The sequence below is a fragment of the Lathyrus oleraceus genome, chromosome 2 (genome assembly GCF_024323335.1).
Source record: "Lathyrus oleraceus cultivar Zhongwan6 chromosome 2, CAAS_Psat_ZW6_1.0, whole genome shotgun sequence".
Lineage (NCBI taxonomy): Eukaryota > Viridiplantae > Streptophyta > Magnoliopsida > Fabales > Fabaceae > Lathyrus > Lathyrus oleraceus.
This window is the reverse complement of record NC_066580.1, coordinates 152,871,371-152,890,462: the sequence shown is the minus strand read 5'-3', so window position 1 is coordinate 152,890,462 and position 19,092 is coordinate 152,871,371.

Below are 19,092 nucleotides of genomic sequence, written 5' to 3'. Positions count from 1 at the left end.
TTCATCATTTAATCAGGAATTGGAAAAGTTACTTAATTTGGAAATTGTTGACTTTCCATTTAGGGCAAGTTTTCATGATCGTTACACTCACTTTAAGCCCATTTTTAATCAAGATAAAAGCTCCATTTGAAACTTTCTCCAACATGAAAGTTGTTCCTCTTGTTCCAAGCTTTCTAGATATATAAAGTTTGCTCCATTTGGATAAGAATTGAGAAAGTTATGCTTAGTCAAAGTGGGATATTTGTTTAGGACACTTAGAAAAATTTCGAAGTCCAAAATCTTCAAAATTTGTCAAGACTTCTTGGCCAGTTTTCTTGCACTTCAAGGCATTATTTGAAAATACTTTATTCATAAAAATTGTACCTTGTCATGTCCTCTTTCACATCCTTTTGAAATCATCTCATTTGGATCCATGGTTTGAGAGATACATTCATTTAAAGTGGGCACCATGACTTGATTTTCTAGGCAGATTTTGGGCCTGGCTGGCCCAATCAGATTTTCTAAGCATGCTGCACAAACCAGTCACGTTTGTTACCTCTTTTGGCCATGCATTGGACATCCATTCACTTAAGTTTGGCCCAAAATAACAATATTTTACACCTCACTTCACACTTTTATTCTTATGGATAAATCACTTATTAAAAAGCCCATGAGAACACCTAATCCACCCTATTTAAGAAGCTGAAACCCTAACCCTAAAGGAGCATTGAAATTTCATGGCAAGGAGGAAAAGCTTCATCACATATCATATTTCATTCCAATTCTATCTTCCATTAGGTAATCATCTCTTCCATCGCCATGTTTTGATATATCTACGCTTGCTTACCATGTTCATCACCATTAATCCTTCCATTTTCATATTTCTTTTTCTTATTTAAAATATTTTCTTCGTCCATAAAATTACCCAAAAATATTTTTCATTTTTCTTAACATTTTACTTAATTTTATATAATTTTTATTTTCGTAATTTTTTAATATTAATATTTTATTTTAATTATTTATTCTAAATGGTCCTTTTTAACACACTTTTTTTATTGATTTTATCTTTATGACTTAAAATTATTATTAGCATTTGATTTTTGGGATGAAGGTTGACCACTGTCTCATGGTCAACCTGACCTTTTCTTGGAATTTTATTTCACATTTTCAATTTATTTTGGATTTATTTTTGACCTAGTTTTGTTGGTTGACTTTTAATTTGACTTATGTATTATTTTAATTAATTCACGTGCCAATTTTCATTATTTTAAAAATATTTTTGGGGTATGATGATGTCCTGACCCCGCCTTATTTATTTTAATTTTTCATAATTTTCTTGATTAATTTTCTATTTATTTGTTATTTTTTAAGTTGACTTGAATTTTCAGTCGACTTCTTTATGATTGATGTTTGACTTAGGGATTGCTTATGACAATTGAAGAGATCTTTTGATCCTCCCTCGTTCATCTCATATGTCATGTATTATAGGCCTTTTACCTTGATTTTATTTAGTTCTTACCTCATTTCCTGATTAAATTATTCAGTGGACCCTTCGTGTGCATATTTTCATCTGTTTGATTCATTTGTTATCTTTTATACTTGTTTCTCTCATTCATGCTTTCTATTGCTTGATTATTTAACATGTTCATACTCCCATTCATTGTTTAAATGCTCCATTATTTGATTCTTTGGTTAGATTATATATTGTTTATTTATCCAATCTGATTGATAACTGTTGCCTACTTGTATGATGTATGAGACATATATTCTTATTGTTTGTTTCCCATGAACAATCCCCATTCATAACAAATGTACCCCTCTCCCATTAAGTGTATAATATTTATTTCTTTATTTCTTTATTCACCTGTTAATACAAGAATTAAAACGAACATCCGATAACCATTTTAAAATAAGATCAAAAGCTCTATCCAACGTCGAGTAATCATTTTCAAAACTTAACAGAACCAGCACACATCCATCCATCCTCTTGTAAGTCGATTGCCTCAGGCATCGCCATCTACCTGTAAGTCGATTGCCTCCGGCATCGCCATCTACCCTTATCCGTAACTCCTCTCCGCGCTCCATCCGTCGACTCTTGTTCCGTTTAGGTAGCACCCATTAGGTAGAACCCTTTGTATGATAACATAGGTAGAATTCCCCTATTCTTTGCATGCTAACATTAGGTAGATGTTCCCCTTTGTAAATCCTAACACATAGGTCCATATTGCATGACAACTCTAGAGCAGAGCCTCCCCACTTTTAGACCTTCCGTGCGTCTCCGATCTTGTGGCATGTCAGTCCGTTCTATTGCAAAGAGGTAACTGCCTAAGACTCGATTCAGCGAGCTGCGACACCTACTGCTATGACGTTGAACACACTGCCCACCCTCCTTTGACACAGTTGGTGTCCTCTTTTGTAAGTCCATGTTCAGATGGCAATCCTTAACCCCTAGTTAGCCGAACTATGTTTTGCTCTGATTCTCATTCTAGATGATATACGTAGGCATAAGACGCGACGTCTTACCGAGCACACTTCTCTTTAACCCGTAAGTAGCCGAGCTACGAAGGCTCTGATTCTCATACTCAGATAAGATACATAGGCAGTGGATGCGACATCCTTGCGAGTCATTTTCTTTTAACCTTCCTTTTAGTAAATAGTACTTTAGATATACCTACACCCTTTAGACTAGAACAACACTTATGAAAAGGGCTCCCTAGGAGTACCTAGGATGTTTTGGGTGCTTAAAACCTTCCCATTGCATAACCAACCCCCTTACCCAGATCTCTGACATTTTTACTAGTTTTTGATTCGATAAAACTTTTAGGTTTTTGTTCACTTTCTAACCATTACTTTGGATAAATAGAAGTGTGGTGGCGACTCGATTTGTATGGTTTACCTTGGATTTAGTCAATATCTCTAATGGTAACGAATACCCCGCTACAGAAAAGTGGCGACTCTGCTGGGGACTATCATTTGCCTAGTGGATTTTGCCTACTTTTCATATTTGTTGTATTGTATGGTATATTGCTTCGTGACATATTTTTGTGCAATTTGGGATTACTGTATTATATGTAATAATTGAATTGTTTGAATATTAATTCCTTGTATGCTTGGTGATCTTCGTGAGATGAGTTCTATACCCGAACTCGAGTGCACTTAGGATAGGAGAATGGCATAGTCTTGTTGACTTGTGTGGAGTTATTCCTTAGCAAGTTGACTTGCAAGCCCATTCACTTGGTGGAGGTTATGTTGGGATCAATAATGTCACACGAGTAGTCGGGGTTAGGCATTACTCTTTCCAATATATGCCTTAGAAGCCAATGACCTTAGTTTACCACGCCCATCTTGGCCTATTTTTAGGACGTAGTGCGAAGATCGTTCAAGTGTAAGATTTGATACGATTGTTACGCGATACTACACTCATAAGAGTCTCTCTTAAGAATATTTTTGGAATACGAGTAGTCGTTTATCCGATAATATCCGAAAGATGGGATGATGACTATGGGAACCTCTTGTAGAACATGATTGTCAGGTTTAACCATAGTACACTCCCTTTGGGTGGTTCTTAACCAAGACTTCATGCTCGCGACTCGCAACAAACCCTTGATTCGTGGTTGATCCGTTCTTGTGTATCCTTAATATCAATGGAACTTGGGTGTTGATAAGGTGTAAACCATAATCCACCAAAATGGATGATTGATATTAAGGATGACTTGATCCATCCCATGACCTTTGTATGGTGTGATTTGCTTGATCCTTAAGTGTGATTGTTGCATCCATGCATTCATACACATCCATATCATCAACAATGAGAAAACTTTCAAGGAACTTAAGAGGTCTATTTGCAAAATTTTAGACATGGATAAGCAAAGAAGGAATACGAAGAAGTACTGTTTCAGACAACCCGACTTGAAAGAGTTAAGGAGTTTGACATCCTATGTATTAGATCCCTTGGAATTCAAGGCTCGTCATGGGAAGCTTCTGTCTATTCTGGCTACTAAAGTGGATGAAGGTCTAATGAGTGTGTTGGTGCAGTTCTATGATCCCTTGTACCGTTGTTTCATTTTTCCGGATTTCCAGCTTTTGCCCACGCTTGAGGAGTATGTCTATCTTGTGGGCATACCTATCCTAGACCAGTTCCCGTTCAGTGGCTTGGAGAGAGTTCCTTCTTCTCAAGAGATTGCTGATCTGTTACGTATAAATGAATCTATTATTGGTGCTCATATGACTACAAAAGGTGGAATTCAAGGTCTCCCGTCTGATTTCCTCATTGATCAAGCTACTATGTTTGGGGAAGGCCATGAGTGAGGACGCCTTTGAGGCCATATTTGTACTTCTCATCTATGGGCTAGTGTTATTCCCCAACATCGACAAGTTTGTGGATGTGAACGCCATTAGGATTTTCTCTACTCTTAATCACGTTCCTACTCTGTTGGGTGACACTTATTTCTCTTTGCATATGAGGAATGCAAAGGGCGGTGGTACCATTGTGTGTTGTTTGCCTCTGTTGTACAAGTGATTTATTTCGCACTTGCCTCAAACGCTCGCCTTCAAGGAGAACAAAGGATGTCTACGGTGGTCCACGGGACTTATGTCTCTCACTAATGATGATATCTTTTGGTACAACCGTGTATATGATGGTGTGCAGATTATCGACTCTTGTGGTGAATTCTCCAATGTACCTCTTCTTGGTACATGCGGTGGAATTAACTACAACCCTATTTTGGCACGTCATCAGCTTGGGTTCCCCCTAAAGAATAAACCCAATAACATTTTGTTAGAAGGTGTGTTCTTTCAGGAGGGAAAATATCCCCAAGGCTTGAAGGGCAGGATGGTCCGCGCTTGGCGCAAGATCCATAAGAAAGGAAGGAAGGAGCTAGGTCCGAAGAACTATATCGCTTTGGAACCCTATACCTCTTTGTAACACCTCAAAATTTGCCCTCCTCTCTTGGGACTAGCTTAACATATTGCATATCATTTTTAGGTCATTAGGCATTGCATATTGCATACCATGTGGTTACATGGTGCAAGTCATCCTCCTAAGTCTTGATCAGGAGATGAAGAGGTTAATGATGCAAGCTAGGGTTTCATTGGACTGGATCACTAACTGTCTGAGGGTGGTTCAAATTAGGGTTTCATGGTTCTCAAGGAGATTGGTCTTCATCTTGGTGGGAATGATACATCATCATCATCATGGTCTTGATATCATCCAAGAGATTCAAGTGATTGATCATATACCTTGAGATTAGGGTTTTGACCACTGGTCAACCCTAATCAGTTGTATTGGGCCAATCAGGACATGACAAGGAGATGGGGTCTACAATGGATATGGGGATCATTTCATGATTGTGTTGAGCTTATGGAGGCTAGGGTTTCATCCTTGAGCCATTTCATCAGAAGATTGGGGCTCAGATTGATCAGTGCATGGCCAAATTCATCTATCATTTGAAAAAGTCAACTGTGGTCAACTGTGCTTGATTTTATGGATTTGGAGGTGGGAGAGAGTTGGATACACTTCATTCATGTTGAAACAAGCTTCATTTGACATTTCAAACCTCAAGAATGAAGAAAATAAAATCAGACAAAAAGTTGCCAAAAATAGAAAGTGACTTGTAATGGAAGTTTCCAAAAATGGAAAGTTTTTTACCACAAAATTACATGTCCAAAAAAGCTTCAAATGAAAATTTGTCCAACATGAAAGTTGTAGATCTTGGTCTCACCTTTCCAAAAAGTCCAAGAACTTGAAATTCCCATGTATGGTTGACAAGTTATGGTCTATTCATTTTCCAAAAAGGCCTATAATCAAAGTGGCATAACTTTCACATGGAATGTCCAAATTGAGTGATCTTTTTATGAGCAAACCCCATTTCACATGTACTTTCATGGTGTATGGTCCAAATTCATCAAAAATGGTCAATGCAAAAAGTCAAATTTCAAGTGGACTTAAGTGCATTTTTGGTGTGAATATGTGATTTTGAGCAATACTTGGAATTTGAACATGAGAACCATTCCAACACACTCCAAATACCATTTAGAAGTTGTGTGAACTGTCATGAGCTGTCACATTGCAATATTTGGCAAGGTCATTTTTGACATAGCACCTAAAAATGCAATTACACTAATCTTCCAAATTTTGGATAATTGAGATTAAGAGATGGATTAGTGTGAGGTATAAATGGTTAACTGTAACAGAAAATGCTAATCACAATCACAATTCTCAAGAATCATAACAAACTTTCCCTCCAAAATGGCAAAATCCTCTCAAATTTCATCAAGTATTTTTCAACATTTCATCATCAATTCTTCATCAAATTGAACGATTCTTCTTGGATTCATTCTCCACAAACCTTATAGAGGAACTGTTTTGGTGAATTCGTGGCAAAAGCTTCAAGATCAAGGACTGTATAAAGCTTGCTCAACAATGGCAAAGTGAGGATTCTTCCAATTGGAGCTGTTTTGGATCGAGCTAGGCATTGCATTCAACTCACATAACCTTAATCTCCATCTGTTTTGGCCTGTTGCATCCAGAAACATCCAGATCGAGCACTGCCATTTCTACAAGGTGCAAATTCGAAATTCTCCTTTGCTTAAATTATTAGGTGGCTTTTGTAGGTCTTTGAACATAGGTTAACATGCTGCTCTTAGTTTGAGAATTGATTGAGTATTGGATGTGTAATTGCGATTTGAAGTTTTGTGTTCATATCTTCTTTCGTTCGATCCCGTGGCCATGGTTAGAATTAGGAGAAACAAGTTACATAATCGTGACCTACGCTGAGAGACGGAGAGAACGGTATAAAGCTTGTTTGATTTGGTGGAGAAAAGCTCATGACCGAATCTGGAGTTGAAGCTCGCGATGAACAGCGAAGAACATCAAGATTTCTGGATTTTTCCTGCGTTTAATCCGTTCATTCGCCTGGCCATTTCAAATTCGTGTTTGGCGCCAAGAAGAGCCAATCAGATGCAGCCACCGAATTAATGAAACGGCGCCGTTTTTGGCCAGGGCGAGATTATTACAAATTTGCCACTGCTAATTAATTAATCCATAATTCACTTTAAATAATTATTTCACATATTAACAAATATTTAAAAAATCATATAAAATTCAATTTTAGTCCAAATTAATTGGGATTTTTTTTGTTAGATCCCAAATTTCATCTAGTTTTTTATAGGTATGATAACTAAAGTTGTGCTTGGTGGATTTTTGACTTTGCCTATGGATCTTTGACTTGTGTGCATTTTGTGTATGTTTCACCATATCCTTCATGAAATACTCATACATTATCCAAATTGAATGAAATTTCACATGATGATTCTTGACGCATTTCTGGTTATTTTGATGTATAGTTTGTGAATTTTGGATTTATGGTTTGCAAGTTATGATGTGTGCAAGTTGAGTGTGACAATTTGTGTCACACTAGGTTAGGTCAATTTCATGATTTTATTTGATATGCCTATGCTTTGCCAAATGCTCCCAAATTTTGCATGTAATCTCCCCTGTATGTCTAGTTTCGCCATGAATTTTTGTAGGAATTGTTAAGCCATTTTCTATTTGATTGTGATTTTTGTTTGCTGTTTAGACGTTTTAGGGCTTTGTTTGAGTGGTTGACTTCCAAGTCTTGTGAAATGCTCATACCATATCATATGAATGTGAAATTTGATGGAGTGATTCATAACATGTTCATTGTTAATTTGGATTTGGTCCCATTCATTTCTTAATTGTTCTCACTGTTTGGAATTTGATTGAAGTTGATGCTCATTTTGCTACCATGTGTTGGCTTGTTTGAAATTGTCTGAACTTCTTGATTTTCATTGACCTACTTCCTTTTGTCCAATTGAGCTGAAAATTGGCATGCTATACATTGAATGTGTCCTGTTTAGAGGTGAATTTTTGTGGAATTAATTGAATTGTTTTGGTATGCTTTTGATGGAGATAGTTCTGTTTGGTCATTTGGAGTTGCAAATTGCATGTTTGATACTAAATTGTGCATGAAATGATAATGGTGATTGATATGAGCATGGGACCAATTGTATTTGTTTCTAATTTGTTTGAATGTGATTTTGGATAAATTTCACTTGCTGTTTTGATTTTTTCATCCCCTTTGGACCCTAGGCTTGGCCTAGTGGTCTAGTTTCTCACATTTGGTTTGGATTTTCAGGTTAAAAGTGCAAAAGGCTTAAGGAGAAAAATTCAAGTTGTAAATTGAGATTGTTTGATGTTGTAAACTAACATTGGTTTTGTGTTGTAGGGTTTGATGCTTGAGCTTGAGCTCATGGCTTGCACTTGTGTGCATTAACTTGTTTTGACTGTACAAATTAACTGTTTGACTTTTGCTGTTTACTGTTGGTTTGTCTGAGTACTGATGATACTTGATTGATTTCAGGTACATTAAGTTGCTTACAGTTCTTTAAGAACTTGCTTGCTGTTGCTTGGTTTTTAAACCAGTTGAGGTAGACTCTCTTGTCTCCATGTAGTCTGGAAGACCTGGCTTGTTATTTAGCCAGGCAACTGTCTGAAGTCCTCCTTAAGAGGCGATGTTTGTGATTGTTTACTTTTGTGCCAAGCAGGTAAAGACCTCTATGAGACAATTGGCGGAACCCAAGGGATATGCAATCTATCCCCCGCTATTCTGTTGAGTCGTCCCTCTGCTCACACCACTGTGTTGATGCATTGGGACATTAACCCAAGATCTTGTGCTGTTGCACAATCGAGTCAGAGTCTTGAGTGTAGAAGGGTCCCTCCATTCTGGACCCACGCTCCTTTGTCTGAAGCTCTCCCTGGCCAGGGATAAGAGCTGTGAAGTCTAATCTTCACTCACCCCTCATCAGCTTCACCTTAGCCTCTCAATGGCAAGGTTAAGAGCTAACTCTACCTTGTACAGATGACTTGCCTCGGCAGTCCACCCTTGTTTGAGCCTCACTTGACTAGATATAGTGTGTGCTATGTGAAATGTTTGTTTTATTTTGATTGATGCTTGCATGCTTGCTTTCTTCCTGGATAGGATTAGCTTGCTGTTGTGCAAGTAGATAGAAACCACAACATAGGGCAATGATGCATGATAACACTAGGCTCGAGTACAGCTCCCTGGTAGTGTGTCTCCCCTTGGTTTCTGGCTAGAATTTCTTTCCCTTTCAGGGGGAACTACATCGCCCTGATCCTCGTTCCAGACGAGGTATGTAGGCAGGAGACTGTGCAAGGTCTCTCCGGGCACTTTTTTTTCTTTTTGTGTGTGTGCTTGACAGTTATAGGCTCGAGTTCCCGACTCCCTATTAACTTGTTTGGTTGTTGTGTACTTGGAAGCTGATGTAAGTCCATCGAGTGGCATTCGGGTTCCAGTGTGCGTGTGTTTGGTTCGGATGCCGATGTAAGTCCAGTGATTGGCGTTCGGGCTCCACGTTTGCCTTTTTGTGTGTGTTTTGGTTCGGATGCTGATGTAAGTCCAGTGGTTGGCATTCAGGCTCCATGTTTGCCTGTGTTTGTGTGTGTCTTGTTTGGCGTGCGTGAGCCGAACTACGGCAGCTCTGATTCTCGTTCCAGACGAGATACGTAGGCATAGGATGCGATGTCCTATCGAGCTCTCTTCCTCTTAACCCCATCTGTGTTGTCTTCGGTGCGTGTGTGTGTGTGTGGTGTTTTAGCAACCTTTTCTTTTCTTAGAGCGTGGATCCCGTCGAGTACGACGGACGTGACAGGTGCTAATACCTTCCCCTTGTGTAACCGACTCCCGTACCCTTTCTCTTTGGTCACGAGACCATGCTTTTTCCAGGTTTCTCTGAGTGTTTCCTTTCCCTATCTTGGGATAAATAACGCGTAGTGGCGGCTCTGTGTTGTTTTTTTGTTTTAGCTCGCCGGTTGTTTTTCGCGGATGCGACAGCTGGCGACTCTGCTGGGGACTGAGAAAAGTTGACCTGTGCTGGTCCATCTTCCCTAAGCGAGTTCCTCCTAGCGTTCTAGGATAGTTTAGGTTGCTTGCTTTGCTTTATTTATTGCATTTGTTATTCTAACAGTGTATATATTTGCATAAATATTTGCATGCATCATGCTATCATGTTGCCGTCCTCTGTGCAGGTGGTTCCTCTGTTTTGGGGTGGGTGTTCTGAGTGGGGCTAAAACCCAGGCCCGAGTATACACCTAGGATTAGTGTGGTCTCACGTTCTTCACATGTTTGGTTGACATGATTGTTGTGACGTGACATACCACAAGCCGGACGAGGTTCTTCTGAGAGGGCTCTTCCTTGTGGAGTTTCCACTATGGTTGAGTTTTATCTCTTTTGAGCTGTTGACTTCGGTGACCGATCATTTCCCGGATCTTTGGTTTAGATGATCTCAGGAGAGCTACAATGGCACACCCGAAAGGGCGAACCCATTGAGTATCTTTGCCCGATTGTCGAGACTATTATCCGCCTTAGGATGACTTGATTAGAATTTACCTGTGAGGGGAGGGTGATTCTTACAGATGCATGTTCAGATGGTGTTCAGATGGTGTTCAGATGGTGACTCAGATGGTGACTTTTGGTTCCATTGATCAGAGTCATATTTATAAGTCGGATTTATGGTCATTTCTTGCTGAGATACCGGAGTGCTGTCCGAGGTATTTATCAGTGGGGATCCGTTTATTTCAGGGTTCCCCGGGCCGATTCAGAGGTTTTCAGGTTATCTGCTCAGAGATTGTCTGATGATGATGATGATGATGTATCTGTCAGTTCCGTTTATTTCGGAACCCTTGAGTGGGATTTGTGGTTACATATTCCTTCAGATGGTTGTGATCAGTCCAGAGATCAGGCTTCAGTGCACCAGATGATCAGATAACTTGGAGGATGGCAACGCATTGCATTCATTCATCAGCATCATCTCATCTTGCATTTATCTGCATCTAACACATGTTTATCCATATGCAGGGACCTTTTTGATCGAGATCCTGGTTGAGAGGCTTCTTAGACATGAGGAGACCCGGTTTGAAGGACGATGTGGCTTACAGTTTCTTTGACCCAGAGATCAGTGTGCTGAAGGATATGATAGCATTGATTGCGCCTGACCATGTGGGGATGTTCAGAGAGGCATACGGTGGTATTCTGAAGATGGTTTTCAGACTCACTGACAGTAATAGGGACGCCATCCACACTTTTCTCCAGTTTTATGATCCTGGTTTGAGGTGTTTCGTTTTTCCGGACTACTTGTTGGGGCCTTTGATGGAGGATTATGCTGGCATCCTGGGTATTCAGATCAAAAACCAGGTACCTTTCCTTGCCACTAAGGAGGAGCCTGATGTTGGGGAGATCTCTCGTGCTCTTTATTTGAGCCAGGAAGTGATTAGAGGAGGTTTGAAGGAGAAGGGGAAGTTGCCCGGTTTTCATCTAAGCCTCTTGGAAGCTAAGGCCAAGGAGTATGCTGCTTTGGGCAATTGGAGGGCTGTCTGTGCTTTGATTGCTGTGACCGTCTATGGAATCATCTTGTTCCCTAATCAGAAGAATTTCGTGGATATTAATGCCATCCGCTTGTTTGTTCAGAGGAATCCTATCCCCACCTTGATCGGAGATGTCTATTACTCGGTCCATAATCGGAATGAGAAGAGGCGTGGGGGATTGATTCGATGTTGCGCTCAGTTGCTATACAAATGGTTCATGGGATATTTGCCTACCAAGGGTGCTTTTGTTCTTCTTGACCATACTGTCAGTTGGGCGACCAAGTTGATGGGTTTGCGTGCCAAGGACATAACTTGGACTCATATCGATGAGGCGGGACGAGATTTCATTTGTAGCTGCGGGAGTTTTCCTAATGTGCCTCTTATAGGAGTTCAAGGGTGTATCAGTTATAACCCGACACTTCTTAAAAGACAAAAGGGATTTGCTATGGAGGTTCCTCCTCTCGAGTATGAGATTCAGGACTCTTGTTACTTCCCTGTCGAGAGTAACCGGTCGGCATTGGAGAAAGTGTCTGAGGCATGGCGTAATATTCAAAGGAAAGGCAAGATTCCTTTTGGTAGAGCTAATAGTAGGTCTTTCCCTTTGTTTGATGAATGGCTCAGAAGGAGAGTGGAGTTCACTCGTCTACCTTTTCCTGTGGGTGATCTTTGGTATCCGGTGATTGAGAAATCTCATTCTTCTATCAGTATAGAAGAGTTCTTGGAGATGAAGAGGGAGAGGGATCAGTTGCAGGTAGAGAAGACCGAGTTGGAGATGAGGGTTGCTAGAATCCAAATGACTAATCAGGAAATCAAAGGGAAAATGGAAGACCAGGATAAGAGACATGCTCTTGTGGTGGAGCGCTTTGAGATAGACACCGCGTATTATGGCAAGGTCAGCCAAGCACTGGAGTCATCCATAAAGGAGCATGACCTTACCAAGGGGAAACTAGCTAGGGCCTTGAGGGTTATTGAAGAAGAGAAGAGGAGGCAAATCCTTGTGAGGGATCAGAGAGATGCCGGAGCCAAAGTCCTTGCTACAAAATGGGAAGCTGAGGAAGCAAAGATTATTGCTGAGAGAGATCACTATCTTGCTGAGAGGGATCATTACTTCAGACAGATGAAGATGCACCAGAAGGAGATAGGGAGATTGCAGCAGGAGAACACTGAGCTTAGATTCGCGGTGAAGTTTACCCAGATGGTTGATGATACAGAGCCATCTGCGGGACCTCCTTCAGTGTAGATCTTTCTTATTTGTGTTGGATTACCGTCAGGCTTGTTGACGGAATTCATTTGCTTGTATTTCTTTCCTGATTCTGGAGACTTGTATCTGATTTGATGTATGACTATGGCACTTATTGTGCATTTTGTTATGCATTGGTTATTTTCATTCAGTAATTAATCCCCAAGCTTTATTTGCTTTGCTTCGCCCACACGAGCACACACATGGTTTGGTGATATCTTTGCTAAATCATCTATCCCTGATCTGTATGTTGAAATTGAATGATGAATGTCATAATATTGCTGCCGAAGTATTATTTTGTCTCGATGAAGCCAGGATCGAGAGACAAAGTGTTCCTCATGTGGATAAGAACTGCATTCATGCATGATCATAATAACTTGTGTTTTATTTTGCAGGTATCAGTTCTAACGTGCTTGATTGTTTCAGGAATCATTGCTCGTGCTCGCAGAGTTGTACCTTTGCACTCAACCCGTCCTCACAGATACTTCACGCGACGTAATACGCCCAGACTGATGGATCTCCCGAATACTGATATTCTTGAGCTGAAGGACAAGATGACTGAGCTGATCAACATTATGCAAGGCTTTGCAGTTGGTCAGAAAGCTCTAGCTGACAAGGTTGAGAAGCTCAAGCGGGCTTCAGCGACGAATAGCAGTGTTAACCTGGATGGAGTCTCCAACCAGGGGCTGGGTGGTTCTCGGGATGGTGGTAAGAGGACAACGGTCGGTATAGTGAATAACACTGCTGGAGGTTTCGGTGTTGCTGGTGGCCAACCTGGGCAGAATCTGAAAGACAGTCTGTTCCCGCCTTTCTTCGGTGTTGATGACGACAGAGAGGAAGATAGAGAGGCCGATCAGTTCTCGATGCACAATGAACCGTTTGGTCAATACGGTGCTCCGCCACAGAATAAAGAGATTCAACTGCTGGCTGAAAAGATCAGAGCCTTAGAGAGTTATGCCACTCCTGGGGTGGTCAATATGTCAAACATGGGGCTGGTGGAGGGGATTGTGATCCCGCAAAAGTTCAAAGCGCCCGCGTTTGATCGTTATAATGGGAGTTCTTGCCCCGAGACTCATCTTCAGGCTTTCGTCCGTAATATCTCTGCTTACACTATGGACCAAAAGCTGTGGATGTACTTCTTCCAGGACAGCCTGTCCAGAGGCTCACTGGAATGGTACACCAAGCTCAAGTCCTCAGATATTAAGAATTGGCAAGATCTTGGGGACGCATTCTTTAAACAGTATCAGTTCAATGCTGATATGGCCCCGAGTCGTACCCAGCTGCAAGGTATGTCTCAAAAGAACAGCGAGGGGTTTAAAGAATATGCCCAGAGGTGGAGGGAGTTGGCTGCCAGAGTGCAACCTCCACTTGTGGACAGAGAGATGTCTGATCTCTTTATGGGGACCCTGCAGGGGGCATATGCTGAAAGGATGGTTGGTTGTCCGGTGACCAACTTTTCAGATATTGTTGTGGTGGGGGAAAGGATAGAGAGCTGGCTGAAGCTCGGAAAAATTCAGGGTAACGCTTCATCGTCTGGGTCGAAGAAGCCCTTCAGTAATGGTGGCCAGAGAAAGAAAGAGGGTGACACCAGTGCAGTATACGCGCAGAGAGGACCCAGTAGGGATCGTTACTTTCAGCACACTGCTGCGGTAACTATTCCTGCTGAGCATCAACCTGCACCGCAACAGCAGCAACAGCAACAACCTCAACAACAAAGGCAACCGTTTCAGCAGAGGCCGCAGAGGGCTGGGTACCAAGCCAGGGGCCGAATGAATGACAGGCAGTTTGACAGGCCTCCTGTAACTTATTCTTTTCTACTGAAGAAGTTGATGGATCTGGGGTTGGTACAACTCAGGACTTTGGCACCTTTGAGACCTGATCAAAGGCCGGCCAACTATGATGAAAATGCAAAGTGCGAATTCCATTCGGGTGCTTCCGGGCATAATGTGGAGAACTGCAAAGCTTTTAAGCACGTAGTTCAAGACTTGGTGGATTCGAAGGCAATCAACTTTGCACCATCTCCCAATGTTAATGCTAATCCCATGCCCGCGCATGGTCAAAGGGGGGTGAATGATGTTTCTGAAGAGAATAGAGTTGGGCTGTCTACTGTGGATCAGTTGAAGACTCCTTTGGCTGAGGTCAAGAGGCAGTTGTTATTGAATGGGGTCTACCCGGGCTGTGACATGGATTGTGCTGCGTGCACTGCTTTTGTCAATGGGTGTTCATTATTGAGGAAGACTGTCCAGGGTCTGATGGACGAGGGGAGTATTCTGATTGAGAAGGCTGGTAAGGGGAAAGATGAGGTCTCCACCATAACAATATACTTTGATCCGGTGGATTTGTCTACTCTTGCTGAAGCGGCTCCAGTTACCATCACGGTACCTGGACCAATTCCGTATGACAAAGATGATGTCGTGCCTTGGCATTATGGTGGAGAAGTTTATTGTAACGGAGAGAGAGTGGAAGAGCAGGCTGCGAGTGAAACCACCGTTTCAAAGGTGGATAATGCCGGTCCCAGCGGTTTCACTCGCAGTGGAAGATTATTTGCTCCTGATGCCCTGAGGGGAGGAGAAGGAGAGAAAGAGAAAAAAGAAAAGGCTGAGGCTTTAGCCAGGGCAAAAGGAAAAGCAGTGGTTGGTGATAGTACTCCAGTGGGGACACCGGCGCCTGTGGGGTCGGAAAATAAACTTGATGATGATGCAGAGGAATTCTTGAGGATCATCAAAAAGTCTGAGTACAAACTGGTGGACCACTTGCAGCAGACTCCTTCCAAAATATCGATTCTATTGTTGTTGTTGAGCTCTGAGGGGCATAGAGAGGCTTTGCTGAAAATCTTGAAGAAGGCCTATGTTCCTCAAGAGATAACGATAAATCAGTTGGAGACGGTCGTGTCTAATGTGCATGCCAGCCATGGGCTGGGTTTTACAGACATGGACCTGACGGTGGATGGGAGGAATCATAACCGGGCTTTACACATCGCGATGGAATGTAAAGGGGCCGTGCTTTCGCATGTGCTGGTTGATACCGGCTCCTCATTGAATGTGTTGCCGAAGAAGGCTCTGGCAAAGCTTAACTGTGATGGGCTGATTCTGACCCCCGACTGATTTAATTGTAAGGGCGTTTGATGGGTCGAAGCGGGCCGTGTTTGGAGAGGTTGAGCTGCCTGTGAAGATAGGCCCAGAGGTGTTCAAGTCGACATTCTATGTCATGGATATTCAGCCGGCATACAGTTTCCTGTTGGGTCGTCCATGGATCCATGCTGCTGGGGCAGTAACTTCGACTTTGCACCAGAAGCTGAAGTATATCTGGGAAGGCCAAGTCGTTACCGTTTGTGGGGAAGAGGACATTTTTGTCAGCCACTTATCCTCATTCAAATATGTGGAGATGGACGGCGAAATCTGGGAGACGCCAAGTCAAGCGTTCGAAGCCGTTAAGGTGGAGAATGCTCTGTTTGCTAAAGAGGAGGAGAAACCGTCCATATCTTCATACAAGCAGGCCGCTGAGGTGGTGAAGAATGGAGAGGATCCTGGTTGGGGCAGAATGATGGATGTCCCTGCGAAGAAAGATCGCTTCGGAGTGGGGTACCAGCCGAACAGAGGCTCATCAGGACAGGGCAGAGGACGTCGTGCGTCAGTAACCTTCACTAGTGCCGGAATGCTGGACCCGGATCACATCTGCATGATAAGTGATGACGCTGGTAGCGACTGTGACATGGACCGGTGGATAAAGCCGTGCGCACCAGGGATGGGAATCCAGAACTGGAAGGCTGAAAAGATCATCCGGGTCACTCTGCTGGAAGAGTAATATTTTTCCTGTTTCAATTTTATTTGTATGGAAGCCATACGTTTTGCCCGAAACGTAATGGTTCATTGTAAGGGCCACCTCATGTTTAAATTTGCAAATTTGCATCATCAAATAAAAGGATGTTTTTCAGTTAAAAGCGGTGTTCCCTGTTTTTCATTTATTTTTGCAGTTTAAAAATAAAAACAAATAAAAATGGCAATGTTTTCATTTTTCTTTTTTCAATTTGTCTCACACTGGTTCTAAAGCAATGCATGAATCAACATTCATGCAGATGCGATCATTCTCCGGATCTCATTGATAACAATCCTGTTACACCCTTGTATGACTTCGACAATCCAATCTATCTTGCTGAAGAAGAAGACGAAGAAGATTGTGAACTGCCAGGGGAATTAGCCAGGTTGTTAAAACAAGAGGAGAAGGTGATTCAGCCGCACGAAGAGCCGATTGAGGTTGTGAATCTGGGTACTGACGAGGTCAAGAAAGAAGTGAAAATCGGGGCTGCTTTGGAGGAAAGTGTCAAGAGCAGAATGGTGGCATTGTTGAAAGAGTATGTCGACATCTTTGCCTGGTCTTATCAAGATATGCCAGGGTTGGATACCGATATCGTTGTGCACAATCTACCGTTGAGAGTAGATTGTCCTCCAGTGAAGCAGAAGTTGCGCAGAACTCGACCTGATATGGCGATGAAAATCAAAGAAGAAGTGCAGAAGCAATGGGATGCTGGTTTCCTAGCTGTCACTAATTATCCGCCATGGGTCGCGAACATCGTGCCAGTCCCGAAGAAAGATGGTAAGGTGAGAATATGTGTGGACTACCGAGATCTGAACAGAGCTAGTCCGAAAGATGATTTTCCGCTACCTCACATTGATGTGTTGGTAGATAATACAGCTCAATTCTCGGTGTTTTCCTTCATGGATGGCTTTTCTGGCTATAATCAAATCAAAATGTCGCCAGATGATATGGAGAAAACAACGTTCATTACACCGTGGGGCACTTTTTGTTACAAGGTGATGCCATTTGGTCTCAAGAACGCCGGTGCTACTTATCAGAGGGCCATGGTGACTTTGTTTCATGATATGATTCATCATGAAATTGAATGCTATGTTGATGACATGATAGCAAAGTCCCAGACAGAAGAGGGGCATTTGGTAGATCTGGCCAAGTTGTTCGACCGGCTGAGACAGTTCAGACTGAGGTTGAATCCGAATAAATGCACTTTCGGAGTGCGGTCCGGTAAATTGCTGGGGTTCATTGTAAGTGAGAAAGGAATCGAGGTTGATCCTGCTAAAGTAAAAGCAATAAGAGAAATGCCTGAACCGAGAACAGAGAAGGAGGTTCGTGGTTTCTTAGGCAGATTGAACTACATTTCACGGTTCATATCTCACCTAACAGCCACGTGTGAACCAATATTCAAGTTGTTGAGAAAAGATCAAACGGTCAGGTGGAATAATGATTGCCAAGCGGCATTTGAGAAAATAAAAGAATATTTGCAGGAGCCTCCGATTCTGATGCCTCCTGTGGAGGGAAGACCGTTAATTCTGTACCTGACAGTCCTCGAGGGGTCTATGGGGTGTGTATTGGGGCAGCATGACGAGTCTGGTCGAAAAGAGCATGCCATATACTACCTTAGCAAAAAGTTTACCGACTGTGAAACAAGATATTCACTGCTCGAGAAAACTTGTTGTGCTTTGGTCTGGGCTGCTCGCCGACTAAGGCAGTATATGCTGGTTCATACCACTTTATTGATTTCCAAGATGGATCCAATCAAGTACATTTTCGAGAAGCCAGCATTGACCGGACGGGTTGCGAGGTGGCAAATGATTTTGACCGAATATGATATACAGTATACCTCTCAGAAGGCGATCAAGGGGAGTGTATTGTTTGATTACCTCGCCCAGCAACCTATTGAGGATTATCAACCGATGAAGTTTGAATTCCCTGATGAGGACATCATGTTTCTCAAATCGAAAGATTGCGAGGAACCAATCCCGGAGGAGGGGCCTGACCCTGAATCCGAATGGATTCTGATGTTTGATGGGGCCGTTAACGTGAATGGAAGCGGTGTTGGTGCTGTTTTGGTTACGCCAAAAGGATCTCATATTCCTTTTGCTGCCCGGCTAACATTTGAGTGTACCAACAACGTGGCTGAATACGAAGCTTGTAAATTGGGGATTGAAGAGGCGATTGATTTGAGAATCAAGAACCTTGTCATATATGGAGATTCAGCTCTGGTGATAAATCAGGTTAACGGGAAATGGTATACGCATCAGTCTCATTTAGTGCCATACCGGGATTATACGAGGAGATTGTTGACGTTTTTCACCAAGGTGAAGATGCATCATGTGCCTAGAGAGGAGAATCCTTTGGCAGATGCTTTGGCTACTCTGGCTGCCTTGATTAAGGTACAGAGGTGGAATCAGTTCCCCAGTGTCAAAGTAGGTCGTCTGGATAGACCGACTTATGTGTTTGCTGTTGATACAGCGTCTGATGATGAGAAGCCGTGGTATTATGATATCAAGCGCTATCTAGAGACTCAAGAGTATCCTGAGGGAGCATCGAAGAAGGACCGAAAGACTCTGCGGAGGTTGGCCATGGTGTTCTACCTGAATAAAGATGGGGTTTTGTACAAGAGGAATTTTGATTGGGTCTTGCTCAGATGTGTTGATGA